Genomic DNA, 18,862 nt, shown 5'->3' with positions numbered 1-18,862 from the left:
TGTATTGGGAACAGAATTAGTTGAAGGAAAACTATCCAAAGTTATTCCCTGAGATGAGTTACGAGGGTGTAACTCGTTTTCTTTAAGAGGGGTAGAATGGGATAGAAATTCGCGCTTTTTACATGTTTTTATGGTGATTTTATGCATTTATGCTCACTTTAAGCAAATTTTACATGATTATGCAAGTAAGTAGATTCTTCGCATAAGAAAAATGTGTTCATAAGTAACGCAAACAACTTTAAGTTGGCAAAAGAGTGCACATGAGTGGCACAAGTACTTCTTCGTGTCAAGTTTCGGGACGAAACTTCTTTTAAGAGGGGTAGATTGTAATCCCCCGTAATTTTATAAATTTTATTAATATATTTTAACGTATAGTTAATTATATTTAAATAGAATTTACGAATTTTAGTGATAAAAATATAATTAACATATATTTAATTTATATTATTTAATTACATTCTAAATATTTTAACGATTTATGCAATCAAAAATAATTTTAGAATTTTATGTTGAAAAGAATTTGAATCACGAAAACGCGTTTAAATTTGGAAAACAATCCTAATCGGTTTCGGATTCAAACATTAAAACTCTATTCTAATCCTAGCCCAAATAGTAAAGCCCAAAACAAATAAACCTCAAAAATTACCCAATTGTTCTCTCTCCTCTCAACACACAAACCCACACAACAACAACAAAAAAAGAAAGAAACAAAATCACGTAATGCTCCTCTCCCTTTCACGTGAAGAACAATAAACTCACAGAAGCCCTTTTGCTTCAGCAGCCGCGCAGCCTCCACACAACCGCCACCGGCGCTCCTCCTCCGGCCGGTAACCTCAGCGTTCTCCCAGTCTTGCTTCATTCTTTCTTCCTCTCATTCTTTTTCAATCACTTTATCTGGCTATTTCTATTTATTGCGCCAGCAACCACCACGTTGCCACCACGTCGCCACCACCACCAGCACCTGCACCGACCTGCTGTTGTCGTGCCGCCAGCCTTCGGCCACCCTCCACCTCCTATCTCCTCCATACAAGCAACGCTCTCCTTCTCTTCTTATTTCTTGTGCAAGGCACCACAACCACTGCCGTACTCCTCCGCCTAGCGCCACCCTTACCGTCGGCCGTCCAGCTTCTCCCCTTGTTGCCGCACCACCACGCCGTTGCACCACCTCCGGCCAGCTTACCTTCTCTCTTTTGGTTATTTCTTTAACCCTAAAACTATTTAATGCTTTAATTTTGTTTTGGTAATTTAATTAATTTTTTCATATTTTAAATTTATGGTTTTAATTATGTAAATATAGAAATCAGATTTCATGTTTTGCATAATGAATTATTTAATTTCCTGATTTATTAATTTTGTTAAATAAGGGTTTCAAAATTATTAAAGCATGAATTTTTAAGCTTTTAATAGTTTTAAAATCATGATTATAAAATATGAAAGTTATTATTTTTATGATTTTAAGCATGTAGTTTGAAACTATTTTATATTGTTGAAAATTGTAAATTTCGTGTCATATTGGAATTTATGATAATTCGTGATCATTAGTGAAGTAATCACTATGCTAGGAGATTTCGTAGTTAAGTTTGGATATTGATGAATGTTCTAAATATGTTTAGGATTTATTTAGAATACTTGATTATTACCGTGAATTATTGGAAGTTGATTGGGAACCTTTTTTGGTTGTGTTAGGTTGTTTTAGGTGGAGAATTCTCTTTAGGCGACTTTTGAAAGTGTTAAAGTGGCCTATCAGTTCGTTTACACAAGGTACGTACATACCTGTGTGCTTGGAATGCGTGCTATTTGTTGAAACCATGTTGCAATCGTTGATGAACTTGTTTATGTTGAGATTGTTGATGAACTTGGTTATGTTGATATTGTTGATGAACTTGGTCAGGTTGAAATTGCATGTTTAATACTGTTGGATGGACATGTTGAACCTATATTGCATTATGAGAATTATAACATGTTAGTATGGATGATTGATGGAAACATGTTGGTTGGGAACACTAGATTATTCTATATATTTTGGTTTGGATCGATCGATCGTTGTTCCCTATTTAGCTTTTCACCACTTTATGAGGGATGTGGACCTTGTTTAGTAAGTTGAAACCTTATACCCATATACAGGGGTTGATCATGGTTAAAGGAGAGGTTGGATTAATTGGAATGAGTCTTGATTGATGCCTTTATGATCACTTACTTAATTCCAAGATAAAATAAATTGTGAACAAATGTGGATTGTATGCCTTATGTGATTGTTGAGTCATAACAGAGTCTCAATTTGTAAATCATGTAAAGTGAAACTGAGTAGCAATAGCTTTAGACTGTGCACGTCTAAAGTGACGGACAAACAGGAGTTGGGGTTCATGGTGGTAGCCCATGGCCTTTTCTTGGACCGGATTGATCACCGTGTTCTATTTTTATTCAAACGTTCCTCGATATCGCAGGTCACTGAGGTTACGGAGTCGCGCCCGTACCTCGTCTTCCTTAGTGAAGACTTCTGGATGGACAACTCGGTCCATTGTCTATTTCAACCAAAATAATACTATTGTTATAATTCTAGCCTAGTTTAGTCAAGTATGGTCGTCAAATTATCATGTTTTGTCTGCCCTTATTTATGTTCATTAGTATCATGTTAGGATGGTTCGTTTGATAGTATCATGTTAGGATTATTATTGCTTTTAGTATGTAGTACTCAGCTTTGCTGATTACGTGCTTTGTTTGTGTGTGTTGATCATGGCTATGCCTTATTGATCCTGTGATGACCCATCTTTGGTGAGCAGTTTCTAAGGATTAATAAGCGTTGCCCATCTACAGGTTTGAAGATGATGCATCATTGGGAGCGGGATTAGAGAGCTTGTAGTTAGATTTGGTTTGTTAATTTGGATTTGAAATTTGTCGTACTATTCGTATTTCCTTATTTCCGTTAATTGGTTTTGGGACTTAATATGTAATCGGTTATTTATGAACCTAAAAGTTAGTTTTATGTTTTCCGCTGCAAAATTCTGAATAAGCCGTTACGTTTTCACACGAGCGATAATACTTTGATAATTCTCTATAGTTATATTTATAAAAGGGTTATTTTAGAAAAAGGGAATTGTCGGGGTGTTACACCTTATTGATCCTGTGATGACCCATTTTAGTGAGCAGTCTCTAAGGATCAATAAGAGTTTCCATCTACAGGTTTGAAGATGATGCATCGTTGGGATCGGGATTAGAGAGCTTGTATTTATTTTGTCTTGCTAAGTGATTTGGGTTTTGTGAATTTGGACTTTAAACTTGTCGTACTATTTACATTTCCTTATTTTCGTTGATTGGTTTTTGGGATTAAATCTGTAATCGATTATTTATAAACCTAAAAGTTAGTTTTATGTTTTCCGCTGCAAAATTCTGAATAAGCCGTTACGTTTTCACACAGGCGATAATACTTTGATAATTCTCTATAGTTATATTTATAAAAAGGGTTATTTTAGAAAAAGGAGAATTGTCGGGGTGTCACATAAAAACACATCTGGCGCTGAGAATGTGAAGCGCTAAAACTTAACAGCGCTCCTGATCCAAGCGCTGGAAATTTCTAGCGTTGCACATATCTCAGTCGAAAAACTCACGTTTCGACGATTTATCTTATTATGGCCTATTTTACTATAAATAGGGGCTCTAAATTCCAGAAAATAACACACATTCCTAACCCTAAACCCTAATCTTGAGTATTGACTGAAGCTTCTCTCTGACCCGTATTCGTGTGTCTGCCGCATTTAACACTCTGTTAAGCAGACACTGCCCGCACGATCACCTGAATAGTCCGAATACTGCCGAAGTGCTGCTGAAATCCCAACCCAATTCCTAAGCCTAAAACATACAAAAACTCTGGATGAATCCCGTCCCACAGTCAGTCAGTCATCGAAAAGTTCTAAAGCCAAACGGAAAGCTAGTAAAGTCAAGTGGTAGGTGTTCCTGAGAATCGCAGTAAAGCCTACGCTTTACTGTAACCTGAATCTATATTTTACAGGTTTCGTCAACATATTAATCTGTTCACTTTAATATGTTATATTGCTCACGCCTAAATCAGATAACACTTAGACAAACCGGTTTATTGTTACGCACCTTGAATTAACCTAAATCAACGTTTTGACATCTGTTTAGTATTATTTGTGCATTAAAATCAATCCATAGTAGTAATGTAGCATAACGCAAGTCTCATAGTCGTCACAATTGAACTAGTAAGGACCGCGCCGCGTGGGCTAATGCCGGGCACTCCCTGTATTAGTAAACGTCCCCCGAATTCTCAATATCTTCTCCGCTAGATGCACGTTGAGGGATCTCCACACCAGGGATCACAAGGGAACCTATGGCCGTTGTGAATCAAATATGTTTGCACTCCAAGCATATCATAATAACTGGATTTTGTCAATTTTCTTAAACTGAATGGCGACTCCTATAGACTAGTAAAAAGAGGCTAACGCCCACAGTAGTTCCTATTTACTTAATATGCTTGCCACATCCAGAGGGGAAAAGTCGTGCTGGTCGTACACATTTTTAGAGGCGTCCGGTCGTGTTTTTCGACCCCCTCACACCCGACCACCTTAATATTAAAAAAAATTCAAGTTTCCTTAATTAAGGGCATCCTAAAAGTCAAATCAAAATTCAAAAATCAAAGTTCAATTATTGTTGTTGTTCTCATTCCAAATGTGCAAATAAAAAGCATGTTCAAGCGGAATATGACACAAATGACTCTTATTCAAACGGTTATAAGGCCTTAATTCAAGCTAATTCGATTACAAGGTCGAAATTAAGTGAAGCAAAGTCATTTCAAGCCTTTTCACTTCCACCAAACACATTTCTAAACACATTTCTAAACACACTCCTAAACACATTTCCTACAAATACAATTTCCAAACACTTCAAGCCTACAAAGTTCTGGGGTTAGGAGACTATGCTCTCGAGCCTTAGCTCCTTGAGTACTATCCCCTTTCCCTTCTTGCAATCATTCATCCATCTTCCCCTTGCCCAAGCGGCGGGAGAAGAAACTAGCAAACTTTCCAAGGCGAGATGATGATGAACCTCCTCTGGATCTGGAACGGTCAAGCACCGAATGGGCCAAGATCTCATCACTCTCCTCATAAGAAGTTGATGCAGGATGTCTAGACTTATAACCTCTGACTCTCACAGACTCTGAGAGAGAAGCGTCTCTCTGGCTTGGACCTTTCATCCATACAACATACCCCGTAGACAGAGTAGCAAGCTCGGGCTGGAATTGAATATTCAAAAAAGGTTTGGCAATCCAATACCTCCTCCACCGTGCAAGACGGTCAGTATTCAGTATAATATGCTTCTGATGCTCCATAGCACAATCTGGAATCACTTGCCTCAAGCCATATTGTCTCATCACTCGAGCAGGGGAGTAGAAGACTAATGCAGAAAGGCTAGGCACCCTCAAAATAGAAGAACCAGGTGCATGCCTCATAGAAGCAATTCCCTACCATGGAATTACCCACCTAATGGAGGATCCAATCTCCAAGAGAACGCAGATCTACTCATTCAAAGAAAGCCGGCCATACAGCATGGGTCGCACAGTGAAACTATTTCTATTATAGCTTGCCAGGTTTTCTGGTGGTGCCACTAACATGAGCTTCTCAATAAGCCAGTCCTTAGAGAAAATACAAAAGCATTTCAATATCCAATGTTCTAAATACAAGTAAAAATTTCAATATACAAGAAACTTCACATACTTACTTGAAGTAGCACCGGGCTTCCCGAAAGAATGGAAGATGGGTCTTATTTCAGCATATCAAGGCCCAGCAGTGTCTCGCCAATTAGAATCGACACTGGGTCATTTCCACAAGCAAACTTCTCTACAATCTCCATTATGGTGGTACCTCCATTGCCAAGCCCATGTCTCGAAAAGAGGAAACGTGCAAAGATGCAAAAATTCAAGGCCCTCAAGCGACAGACCTTGGGGATGTCTATTCTAGAAAATGAGCAACAAAGAGGGAAAAATCCACCCTCGCCCATAAACAATGGCACTCAAGAGTGGGGGATCAAGACCCAAGTACCTTTCAAAAGTTGAAAAGAAGTGGTCTTCAACATTCGGCAAGCAAGACTCTACCATAAGGGAACAGCCAAGTATAGCACAAAACTCTTTAGGGAGGGGACATACCTCGTTGGTTCCAAAGCGGAAAACATGACTCACTGGATCCCAAGCCTCCAAATCAGCATGAAAAAAGTGCAAATCAAGCTTTATAAACCGGAAAGAGACAAGTACTCCAAGATGCATGATGTTAGAATCCAACCTTCCTTTACTTGTATTTCTCCTTTCTATTGCTTTCTAAGATCTTTCTAATAGTTTTCTTAGATTTAGGGAGAATTATTATGTTACTGTAATTCCAGTGTTCACTGGCAAGTTTTAGCTAATTCAAAATAAACCTCTATGAGGGTATGAACCAATACCTCTCATCAGAAGTTGCATTTGCTTAATTCATGTGTTGTTGCTAGACTTTATAGATATTGTGATGTCGAATGCTTTTAAGATTTCCAAGACCCATCAAAGTCCCTCAAAACAGATACACTCTCGTCGACGGTCCCGCTTGTGCGCACACAAGCGCCCCATTCCGCACAAGGCTTGCCTCCTTGCCTCCAATAGGCAAGAGGGCGCCACACGGATCCGGTGTCAAAACATTCGGACCTTGACAGTTGGTATCAGAGCCAAGGCTCGACCTAGGCCCCGAAAGACCCAAGGAAGAAAGAGATGGAAACGATCAAAGAAAGACTAGCCTGGCTAGAAGGCAAGTTAGAGAGCTGGACCCGACTCGAGGAAATCGTGATTTCCAAGCCAAAGAGATAGAAAGAGTCGAGGGTGCGGTCGATGAGCTCATGCAAGAGAAAGAAGCGCTTCAGGAACAACTCAACTTTGTCCAGAAGAAAGCTGAAGATGCCCAAGACAAATGCGTGACACTGATGCGCGCTGCAAGGACGGACTCGAGTGGAGGTGGTGCGATGAAGATCAAACCTCCAAAGCCTCGAGATTACAGTGGGGCTAGAGACTCGAAGGAAGTTTATAACTTCCTCTTCGACATGGAGCAGTATTTCAGAATTTGTCAACTGAGTGACAATCTAAAGGTGGATACCGCGACCATGCATTTGTCGGATGATGCGAAGCTGTGGTGACGCACCAAACACGCCGACATTGAAGAGGGGAAAATAAAGATAGACACCTGGGAAGAGTTCAAGAAGGAATTCAAAGATCAATTCTATCCCGAAAACACCGAGTTTGTTGCAAGAATGAAGCTACAGGAGATCCGCCACAGGGGCTCCATACGCGACTATGTGAAGGAATACTCGGCCTTAAAGTTGGACATCCGAGACATGAATGAGAAACATCGGTTGTTCAACTTTGCTCACGGGCTATAAGAATGGGTGCAACGTGAAGTATTGAGGGCAAAAGTGGACACGCTTTCGGCCGCTATGACTGCTGCAGATCGATTGATGGACTACTCCGCAGGAAGGGGTCATCGCTCCCAAGAAGGAACAAGGGGGACGCCTACAAGCTCGGAGGGCCCGACTCCAAGCTCACCCAAGAGTGCGAGAAGTGACTCAAGGGTGTCGTCCAGCTCAGTCGGGGGATTCAAGAAAGGAAATTGGGGAGGAGATTCATAGAAATCCTGGTCATCACCTTCTGTATCAATAAAGGAATCCAAGATCAGCACGCCCTCGGGAAACATTAGTAGACTTAACTGTTTGCTATGTCGAGGCCCACACAAATGGTGGGAGTGCAAACACAAAGGGGAGATCGACAACCTACATAGGAAGTTGTCGGCCAATTTCGTGGAGGAAACCCCAAAAGAGACAGAAGAAGAAGCATGCAATGAGGACGACAAACCCCGCAGAATGAGTTCCGTCTACATGATGTATGCAATGGGGAAAGAGGCCCCGAAGATAAGAGAGGAATCCACAAACATGATGTATGTGGACCTCGTGGTAAATGGGAGGAATGCTCGAACCATGGTAGACACTGATGCCTCTCACAACTTTGTGACCGAAGCAGAAGCCCGAAGATTGGGGTTAGTGCTCAAGAAAGGAAGCGGTAGCATGAAATCCGTCAACTCCAAAGCCAAGCCGATTCTCGGTGTGGCAGAACAGGTGGAAGCAAAGTTGGGAGACTGGGAAGGAAAAATGAACTTCACTGTCGTCAACATGGACGACTTCAACCTTGTACTTGGATTGGAGTTCCTCCGCTCCAGCAAAGCAGTTGTAATGCCTACTTGAATTCTTTGCTTGTAGCAGGTGGACAAACTTGTCTAGTTCGAAGTACAGGTACCCCGACAAAGACAAAAGAGAAGGGCCGGTTCCTTTCGGCAATGCGAGTGATGGAGCCACTTAGAAAGGCGACATCCCAGATACCCCCTCGCATCAGAAACAAGAAACAAGATACAAGCTCAAGCCAAGCCGCTCTGATCCAGAAACCAAAAACAAGGAAGACTTGGATTCACAAGATTCACCAGCATATCAAGACACAACAAGATTCAAGAAGACTCTAGCAACCGTCATCAACCAACGGCACAGAGAAGACTACAGAGTTTAGAATATGAGCTTTTTCTTTCATCTTTTGTAACTCTTGTAAGTCGACGAGGGCGTCGACAGCTTAAGTGGGGGAGGATGTTAGAATCCAACCTTCCTTTACTTGTATTTCTCCTTTCTATTGTTTTCTAAGATCTTTCAAATAGTTTTCTAGGCTTTACGGAGAATTATTATGTTACTGTAAATCCAATGTTCAGTGGCAAGTTTTAGCTAATTCAAAATAAACCTCTATCTGGCGTATGAACCAATACCTCTCATCAAAAGTTTCCTTTGCTTAATTCATGTGTTGTTGCTAGCCTTTATAGATATTGTGTTGGCGCATGCTTTTAAGCTTTCCAAGACCCATCAAAGTCCCTCAAAACAGATACACTCTCGTCGACGGTCCGGCTTGTGCCTGCTGTGCGCACACAAGCGCCCCGTTCGACCCTCGCTCTTGTCGCCAATAGGCAAGAGTGCCCTTTCAAAATCAGACGCTAACTCGTGCCCCTACGAGTCACAAGACACTTATTCCGCACAAGGCTTGCCTCCTTGCCGCCAATAGGCAAGAGGGCGCCGCACGGATCCGGTGTCAAAACATTCGGACCGTGACACATAGCCTAACGAACCAAGCCATGAGTTCAAGGCATTTTCAAAAGAAAGAGACTTTTTTTTTTCAAAGAAGAAGTAGAAAGAGAATCAGAACAAGAGGTAGAGGTGCAAAGAACTCATTTGCAAAGCAATCTATTTATACAAGAGTCAACATTTATGGTGGTACTTGAAAGTACCACCAGCGCGAGGCGCAGGGCAGGCGCCAGGCGCAAGGCCTGCCAGAAGTACAGTCTCAACCTCCAACTTTATGGCATCAATCACGCCTGTTTTCAATGCATAGTGCAAAGGAATCAGGTCAGTGATTTGCACTAGTAGAAAATTCCTTAAAAGTGGCTACTTAAAGGTGGCCCTTGTTTAACAAGGGCATCCTTTAATTGACAAAAACATAAAATAAAAAAATAAAAAGAAAATTTTCCCTCCTCGTTTAAGGGAAGCGCAACTTTTGAGTTACTTCCTGTTGCTTCCCCATTGTTCTTGCTGCTCCCCCCTTTGCACCCACTCACGATTCTCCCCCCAAACCCCACCGATCGGCGACATATAGACCTGTCAAAAATCGACCCGACCCGAAAACCGATCCGAACCCGACCCAAAAATACTGGGTCCTGAACAAGATTTTGTGACCCGTAACCCGATTTTATCCGAACCCGAGCAACCCGAAAAGTAATGGGTCAAAACCCGACCGAACCCGTTTTGGACCCGACCGATTGAAAATCGTTGTATTTATAGTAATAAATGCGATTATGAGAAAATTTAAGCATAATAAACACGCTGTTTTTACTATTATTGTGTGTAATATGATTTTAATTTGAACTATACGCCATTTATGGTTGAATTTGACTAAATATAAACTTATGTAGGAAAATTTGTTAATTTGTGCCCATATTTTGTATATTTATCACCTAAATTAATGAAAATATAATGCGCGTTTTAAAATCTCTCAACCCGTTGGGTCGACCCGAACCCGAAAGTTCTGGGTCTTGAACAAGCATTTGTAAACCCGAACCCGAAAGTGACCGACCCGATCTAACCCGAACCCGAAAATAATTTTTTACAATCCGACCCGACCGACCCGTTTGACAGGTCTAGCGACATACCACCACCGCAACCACCACCACAAGTGCGTGCTCCTGCTTATTCTCACCACCACCACCACCACCACCGCCACCCATTCTGCGTGTTGCTTCTGCTCACCCCACCAATTCGGGCTACTTCTGCTCACCCCACCCTCGTTTGCGAAGTTCAATTCTCTACCACTACTACCACCAGTGTGCACCTCCTCCACCTGTGACGAAATTTTACATCCCCTTCCTCTTAGTTCTTCCCCTATCACAAGGTTAGGGTTTATCTCAATGTTTTTGTTTATTTTAAAAATTATTTCTTTTGGTTGATTTCAGAATAGGGTAATTCTAGGTTTGCCTTATTATTTGGTTAATTTAATGGCCTATGTGAATTTTATCCCTAGATTATATGATAATTGAATTACATTGATATTAAAACCATAGAAATTATCCAGTGAAGCAGATTCAGGTTATTTTATTGGAGTAGAGTTGAATCTAGAGTTCGAGTAGAAACGGAATGCATTGAGAACTTTGATTTGAAATAGAATTAATGAATTACCAAGATAAGAGTTCAGTTTTCATATGATTAGCTCATGTTATCACTTTACCACACTCTTATTTTGTTTTCTTCACCCGTTGTTTCCCTTGCTGCTGTTTTTGTTCCCATTCATGTCTTTCTGTTTGTTCCATGCTCGATTTTTTGGTTTGCTACATCCTCAATTTCTTCATCAATAACTATGTCAATTGGACTCTGGAACTCATAGTAGACATAAATATTTGTCCAAGTGTCAAACTCGGGTTTTTATTATAAGTTTCAATGATTTTGGTTCATAGAGAGAATGAACTGTTTCTTTAGGTAAAACGACGTGAGTCACATAGATCAATAGTTTAATCACAATGCGTATCTTTACTGCCACCAAATGTCATTATCATACTTATATTGTTCTGTTGTTTATCTTGCTATCAAGTGCTAAATCTCTATGCAGTTAAGATGCTTCAACCTGAAACTATTAGGAATTTATCACTTTAGGTGCAATATAACACTTTTGAGAATTTCCCCTTTTCTCCCCTTCTATGTGTGTGGGTGTTGGGGGGGGGGGTGTTATTTTTCTAATGGAAAGAAGCCTTTGTCAAGGTGAGGACCTTTGTAACTGCCATCGTCGTTTTTAGGGGAATATACAAATATGAATAGATGCTTATCTGCGAAATAATGATCATCTAGCTTGATTTTGAAAGAAAAGGGTGTCATGCTTTTGTTGTCTTTAAACTGTTTTAATGTCTACACTTCTTACAGAAGCAAGTTCTTTCGAACGTCTGAGGCGAGATTCTAATCATGTTTTAGAACCTTCAGAGAATTTATTCGAGGACGAGATTTAGATGTCATCACTGCCAACTTGAAGTATGTTCATTTTGGAATTCTCTAATCAGCTGAGTTGTGTTATATATTTTAAAATCTTGGTGTTTTAGTGAATTACTCTCGACTTGATCAATTTGGAGGATGGAGAATAGGAGAGTGTAAAGTGAGGTTGGGGTTTGGGGGGGGGGGGGGGGGTGAACTGTTGACCGGTTGTTTGTGATTGGAATCTGATATTGTGCACCAGCTGTTTGAAATTTATTTTGCATAGTTCGTGATTTTTGGGAATTGAACTGAAAATGGGATCATGTAAGGCTTGTACAAGTGCATGAATAACATATGTATGTATCTGTACTGAAGTCAACTATAATTTGAAGTGTCTGTGTCAATCACACTCTATGGATTGCTTACATATGCAAAGGCTTATCTGTACTGATAGTCAAGTTAATTGTATCTGTACATATGGATTGTGCTTACATATGCAAAGGATTTTTTAAAGTGTATCTGTACTGAAGTTAACTACATTCAGATGTCATCACTGCCAACTATAATGTTGATGTACAGAATACTACTGCAAGCATTTATTTGACCCTCGAATATCATTTTTGTATTTATGTAAAGAAGGTCATGGATCTAAATTCCTTATAATGAAACTATACTTATTTCCTCTTTTGCTTCTCACACATTGATTAAGGTGACCTCAGCCCACAAAAATGTAGAAATTCATTGGACTTGAGAAATTGTCTAACATAAACTTTGATCTGGATCCTCAATGCAGCTATATAATCAAGATTTTTATTGACAAAAAGTATGCTTTGCCTTATCGGGTGCTGGATGCTTTGGTTGCTCATTTCATGAGATTTGTAGAAGACTCAAGGGTTATGCCAGTGATCTGGCATCAGACTCTTCTTGCCTTTGTTCAAAGGTTAGTAATCCTCCCCTCCCTGTAGAACAGAAAATAGTTTTGTTGTCAATGACATGCTTGAGCATGTGTTTTCCCATTTTCATTTCTCCAAATATTTAAAGTTCTCAGGGACTTTTTCTTTTTTCCTGAACTATGTGGTTTCTCTTGTTTATTTTCATATGTTCTTCATTTTTCTTTGCGCTATCGGAATATTATTGATATCGGAATGCTTCTCATGTGAATTTTATGCGTTAATGTGTGTTGCAAGATACAACTAATGTTAATAACTCATTTGTAGCTCTAAAAATGAGCAAACGAGCAAAAATAATATCGCAATGAGAAATTTGACAATGGACCAAAGGCCTGTCACAACAGATCAGTTTCTGATCTGCATAGATGAACAGATCAGTTTCTGATCTGCACAGTTGCAAATCAGCAGCAGCAGATCAGCTGCTGAATAGATCAGAAACTGATCAGTTCAGCTGCTGATCTGCAGCTGAACTGATCAGTTTATGATCTGTTCAGCAGCTGATCTGCTGCTGCTGATCTGCAACTGAACAGATGCGAAACTGATCAGTTCAGCTGCTGATCTGCTGTTGCTGATCTGCAGCTGAACTGATCAGTTTCTGATCAGTTTCTGATCTGTTCAAATATTAGATGTAATATTGCTGTCTTTTAATGAAAAGGCTCGGGAATATATGCTCGGGACTATACATGTTAACTATTCGCCTATAATTGGCATGAACCGTCAAAAATGTCATTTTGGGCCAAATATGACCTATATCGTCCCAAATAGGCCTTATGTGTGCATAAAGAACTTGAAATGAATCTTAGTAAAACTCTAACTAAGCATATGAAACATAAAAAGATTTAGAAAGTGTCATTAGGTTCATTTGTTGGTAGTTGGGATCGAAAATGCCATTTTGGGCTATAAATGACCTATATCGACCCAAATTACCCATAGGCGTGCATAACGAACTTGAAATGAGTTTAATAAACATATAAATAATCATATGAATCATGAAAAACGTTTAGAATATGGAAATAGGTTAGTTTGTTGGTAGTTGGGATTGAAAATGCCATTTTGGGCCATAAATGACCTATATCGACCCAAATGACCCATAGGCGTGGATAACGAACAAGAAATGAGTCTTATAATCATATGACTAATCATATGAATCATGAAAACGTTTAGAATATGGAAATAGGTTCGTTTGTTGGTAATTGGGATTGAAAATGCCATTTTTGGCCATAAATGACCTATATCGACCTAAATGACCCTTAGGCGTGCATAATGAACTTGAAATGAGTCTTATAATCATATAACTAATCATATAAATCATGAAAAAGGTTTAGAATGTGGATATAAGTTCGTTTGTTGGTAGTTGGTATCGAAAATGCCATTTTTTGCCATAAATGACCTATATCGACCCAATTGACCCTTAGGTGTGCATAACGAACTTGAAATGAGTCTTATAAACATATGACTAATCATATAAATGATGAAAAATGTTTAGAATATGGAAATAGGTTCGTTTGTTGGTAGTTGGGTTCGAAAATGCCATTTTTAGCCATAAATGACCTATATTGACCCAAATGACCCATAGGCGTGCATAAAGAACATGAAATAAGTCTTATAATCATATAACTAATCATATGAATCATGAAAAAGGGTTAGAATGTGGAAATAGGTTTGTTTGTTGGTAGTTGGTTTCGAAAATGACATTTTTTGCCATAAATGGCCTATATCGACCCAAATGACCCTTAGGCTTGCATAACGAACTTCAAATGAGTTTCATAAACATATAACTAATCATATGAATCATGAAAAAGGGTTAGAATGTGGAAATAGTTCGTTTGTTGGTAGTTGGGATCGAAAATGCCATATTTGGCCATAAATGACCTATATCGACCCAAATGACCCATAAGCGTGCATAACGAACTTGAAATGAGTCTTATAAACATATCACTAATCATATAAATCATGGAAAAGATTTAAAAAGTGTACTTAGGTTCATTTTTTGATATTTGGGATCGAAAATGCCATTTTTGGCCAATTATGATCTATATCGAGCTAAGTGAGCCTTAGATGTGCATAAAGAACTTGAAATGAATCTTAGTACACTCAGAAAGTTGTTTTCGCGACCAATATAATTTCTGCTTTCGCATATGAAACTTAATTTAATTTATTGGTTTGCATGTACGTTGTTCTTTTAAAGGTTTTCACAACTCCAAGGGAGGGGCCCTTCACCAAAGAGGAGTTGGATGAAGTTCGAGACAAGTGGGCTACTTACTTCAACGATTTGAACTACCCTCAGTGTAATAATTAGAGCAGGCTTGTAGTTATTCGTGGCTCTTACATTATTTTGTTATTTATCGATTTAATTAATTACATTTGAATTAATTCGGAAATATTATTGAAAATTTGAAATTTATATCATTTTTGAGGAATGTCAAGATGATGTTTGGTGAAACAGTATTCTATAAATTATAATGCAGAATTTTATATTGCAAAATATCAGGAATTATATTGCAGATTTTTTTTAAAAAAAAAAAAAAAAAACTCAAAAGTTGCCCTTGTTTGCAACAAGAGCAACTTATGTGCAGCTTATAAGTTGCCCTTGTTTCAAACAAGAGCAACTTATGTAAAGCTTATAAGTTGCCCTTCTATGCGACAAGGGCAACTTATAAGTTGGGCAACTTATAAGATTATAAGTTGCCCTTGTTAAGGGCAACCTTTGATAATTTCACAAAAGTGACCCCTCCATATGTTGCCCTTGCAATTGGCAACCTATAAGCCTATTTTAAGGGCAACCTATAAGGTTTTTTCCTCTAGTGTTGTCGCGCAAATTCAAGCAATTCAAATCAGCACCCGGGGCAATTGCGGGTTATTTGTCCAAAATTTAAGCATTCTAGTCCTAGATTGGTGTCCTAAGTCGAGTCATCCTATGCATAAGAAAAAGTTGAATATACTTTGACTTGCGCTTTTTCTAACCAAAAAACCTCAGCCAAAGTGGGTGCTTGTAGTGGGTATATACACCCGAAAAAATGGGCAACTTTTTCTTTTTTGCATGCATACATTTAGCCACAAATTTCAATAATGCACACGCAACGCATACCAGTTCAATTCAAACCATGCAAAAACATGCAGTAACATGTCCAAAACCTGCAAAATTTCAAAACCATACAAAATTTAACCATACAAATACAAAATCCAAATTTCAAAACCATACAAGTACAAAATTCAAGTAAAAACCTTCAAATATCCATACAAGTACAAAAATATAAATATCCGTACAAGAATCCCACATACAAAACAGCCTATCCAAGAAAAAGCTAGATCTCGCTACCATGCAGGATCAGTTCGAATCATCATCAGCTACAACCACGGTCTCAGCAGGTCCCTTGCCCCTGTTTTAGCTCATGTATCGCTCTAAATCTCGGTCAAACTCTATCCCCAGGGTAGCATGCTCCAGCTTCGAAATAGGAAGTGTACTAGGAAACTTATGAGGTTCCTGCTGACGGGAAAAGAACTGATACGACTATTGGGCCGCAGCAAATCTGGGCCGCATCTCCATCTCCTCGAAGAAGCGCAACCTCTCATACTCCTGCCACTGAGCCATGATCGACATCATGTAGCCGGCACTCAAAGATGGCGATCCACCCATACCACCATAGCTACCCATAGGAGGTCCCAGAGGCAGCTGACTACCCGTATCTACAAAAGAGTATGAATACCTGTCAGCATCTGAGCACCTCAGGAAAGTGTCAGCACTAGAGCCAGGGACCGGACCCAAGTTCCGCCCAGTTTGCTCCGTCGAAGCACTAGTTTGAGGAGCTCTATCCTCGGACTCTCTACGGTCCCGTCGGAGCTCCTATACAAAGTTCAGAATTCAAGTATCAGATATCCATGTACAAATTTCAAAATACAAGCAGCACAAAGATAGTAAATTCACAGCTCGGCCTCGACCAGCGAGCTTCCTTGTCAGCTTGACACAGTGCCTCTTCAGGGAGTCAATTATAACCACGCAGCGGAGTACTCTTGCCCGAGGCGCCTGCATACATACAAAATTCAAAGTTAATTTCTATATAAAAGAGTACAACAATTTCAAGAAATACAAAAGGACTCACAGCTGCATAGTGCTCAGGAAGGGCGTTGGCCGCCATCCGCTCTGAGGGAGGGGCCACCGGAACAAGGAACTCTGCCTGCTCCCCATCTGAGTCCACATAACGGAGGACCCTGGCAGCATAGGGGACATCCTTCGGGTTGACCTCCTCGACCTGCAAACACACATACAAGATTCAAGTCATACAAGAAACATAATACAAAAATACAAGAATACGAGAATACAAGATTCAAGTTTAAAGTTTACCAGTGGCACGAAACGAACTGCCGGAGCAAGTCTCGGCAGGAAGTCTCTGTAGCTAGCAGCCCTTTTTATAAAGTTTCCCCATGGGAGACACAGGGATTCGCCACCCGCCTCCACAACATCCATGTAGGCTCAAATAGCTGCGGTACCCCCAACATCATGGACTTCGGAGGGTCAAGAGGAACAAACCGATGTGCAGTACTATGTTGGAGAGTTACTAGCTCACCCAAATACCACATGGGGCGATAAACCCCCTAGATCAACACCTCGTCGCTCAGACAGGAAGTAGGCTTCGACAGCCGAGGCGGGTATGGGCACATTTGAAAAAGGGCGCCAACGCACCTACAAAGCAGGAAGCTCATTCAGTATACAAAATACAACCAATCCAATGAAGGAAATATGTCCTTCACCCAAGGTGCATTAAGTCTAATACCAAGGTTTAGATTAATTGCGAACAATTAATTCAGTGAGATCAAGTGATCGGAACAGCTAGCTGGAGCAATGCTTCCGATCAGTGAGTTCTAATGAATATTAAACTCACAGCTTACTCTTGACTGAACCTAAAAGGTCACACCAATGACACGTAACAGATCACCGGATTAAATGAATCGGAAATTCATTTAATAGCTTTTCGGGAATTAGTTGGAAAACGTATTATACGATACGACCTTGCATCGGAATCGTATATCCTATCGCGAATATTACATTGATATTAAAACCATAGAAATTATCCAGTGAAGCAGATTCAGGTTATTTTATTGGAGTAGAGTTGAATCTAGAGTTCGAGTAGAAACGGAATGCATTGAGAACTTTGATTTGAAATAGAATTAATGAATTACCAAGATAAGAGTTCAGTTTTCATATGATTAGCTCATGTTATCACTTTACCACACTCTTATTTTGTTTTCTTCACCCGTTGTTTCCCTTGCTGCTGTTTTTGTTCCCATTCATGTCTTTCTGTTTGTTCCATGCTCGATTTTTTGGTTTGCTACATCCTCAATTTCTTCATCAATAACTATGTCAATTGGACTCTGGAACTCATAGTAGACATAAATATTTGTCCAAGTGTCAAACTCGGGTTTTTATTATAAGTTTCAATGATTTTGGTTCATAGAGAGAATGAACTGTTTCTTTAGGTAAAACGACGTGAGTCACATAGATCAATAGTTTAATCACAATGCGTATCTTTACTGCCACCAAATGTCATTATCATACTTATATTGTTCTGTTGTTTATCTTGCTATCAAGTGCTAAATCTCTATGCAGTTAAGATGCTTCAACCTGAAACTATTAGGAATTTATCACTTTAGGTGCAATATAACACTTTTGAGAATTTCCCCTTTTCTCCCCTTCTATGTGTGTGGGTGTTGGGGGGGGGGTGTTATTTTTCTAATGGAAAGAAGCCTTTGTCAAGGTGAGGACCTTTGTAACTGCCATCGTCGTTTTTAGGGGAATATACAAATATGAATAGATGCTTATCTGCGAAATAATGATCATCTAGCTTGATTTTGAAAGAAAAGGGTGTCATGCTTTTGTTGTCTTTAAACTGTTTTAATGTCTACACTTCTTACAGAAGCAAGTTCTTTCGAACGTCTGAGGCGAGATTCTAATCATGTTTTAGAACCTTCAGAGAATTTATTCGAGGACGAGATTTAGATGTCATCACTGCCAACTTGAAGTATGTTCATTTTGGAATTCTCTAATCAGCTGAGTTGTGTTATATATTTTAAAATCTTGGTGTTTTAGTGAATTACTCTCGACTTGATCAATTTGGAGGATGGAGAATAGGAGAGTGTAAAGTGAGGTTGGGGTTTGGGGGGGGGGGGGGGTGAACTGTTGACCGGTTGTTTGTGATTGGAATCTGATATTGTGCACCAGCTGTTTGAAATTTATTTTGCATAGTTCGTGATTTTTGGGAATTGAACTGAAAATGGGATCATGTAAGGCTTGTACAAGTGCATGAATAACATATGTATGTATCTGTACTGAAGTCAACTATAATTTGAAGTGTCTGTGT

General features: G+C 39.6%; 2 long non-coding RNA genes across 2 annotated transcripts; both read left to right on the top strand.

Moving 5' to 3' along the window:
- Positions 1 to 699: 699 nt before the first annotated feature.
- On the top strand, positions 700 to 3,018 carry LOC130469037 (uncharacterized). Its single transcript, XR_008929413.1, has 3 exons — positions 700 to 1,193; positions 1,687 to 1,761; positions 2,781 to 3,018. It is a non-coding gene; the product is annotated as an uncharacterized lncRNA (long non-coding RNA).
- Positions 3,019 to 10,250: 7,232 nt separating this feature from the next.
- LOC130469036 (uncharacterized) lies at positions 10,251 to 14,969 on the top strand. Its single transcript, XR_008929412.1, has 4 exons — positions 10,251 to 10,492; positions 11,512 to 11,616; positions 12,350 to 12,496; positions 14,695 to 14,969. It is a non-coding gene; the product is annotated as an uncharacterized lncRNA (long non-coding RNA).
- Positions 14,970 to 18,862: the final 3,893 nt, after the last annotated feature.

Source organism: Spinacia oleracea, chromosome 3 (genome assembly GCF_020520425.1).
Source record: "Spinacia oleracea cultivar Varoflay chromosome 3, BTI_SOV_V1, whole genome shotgun sequence".
NCBI lineage: Eukaryota > Viridiplantae > Streptophyta > Magnoliopsida > Caryophyllales > Amaranthaceae > Spinacia > Spinacia oleracea.
This window is presented reverse-complemented; position numbering and strand designations above follow the sequence as displayed.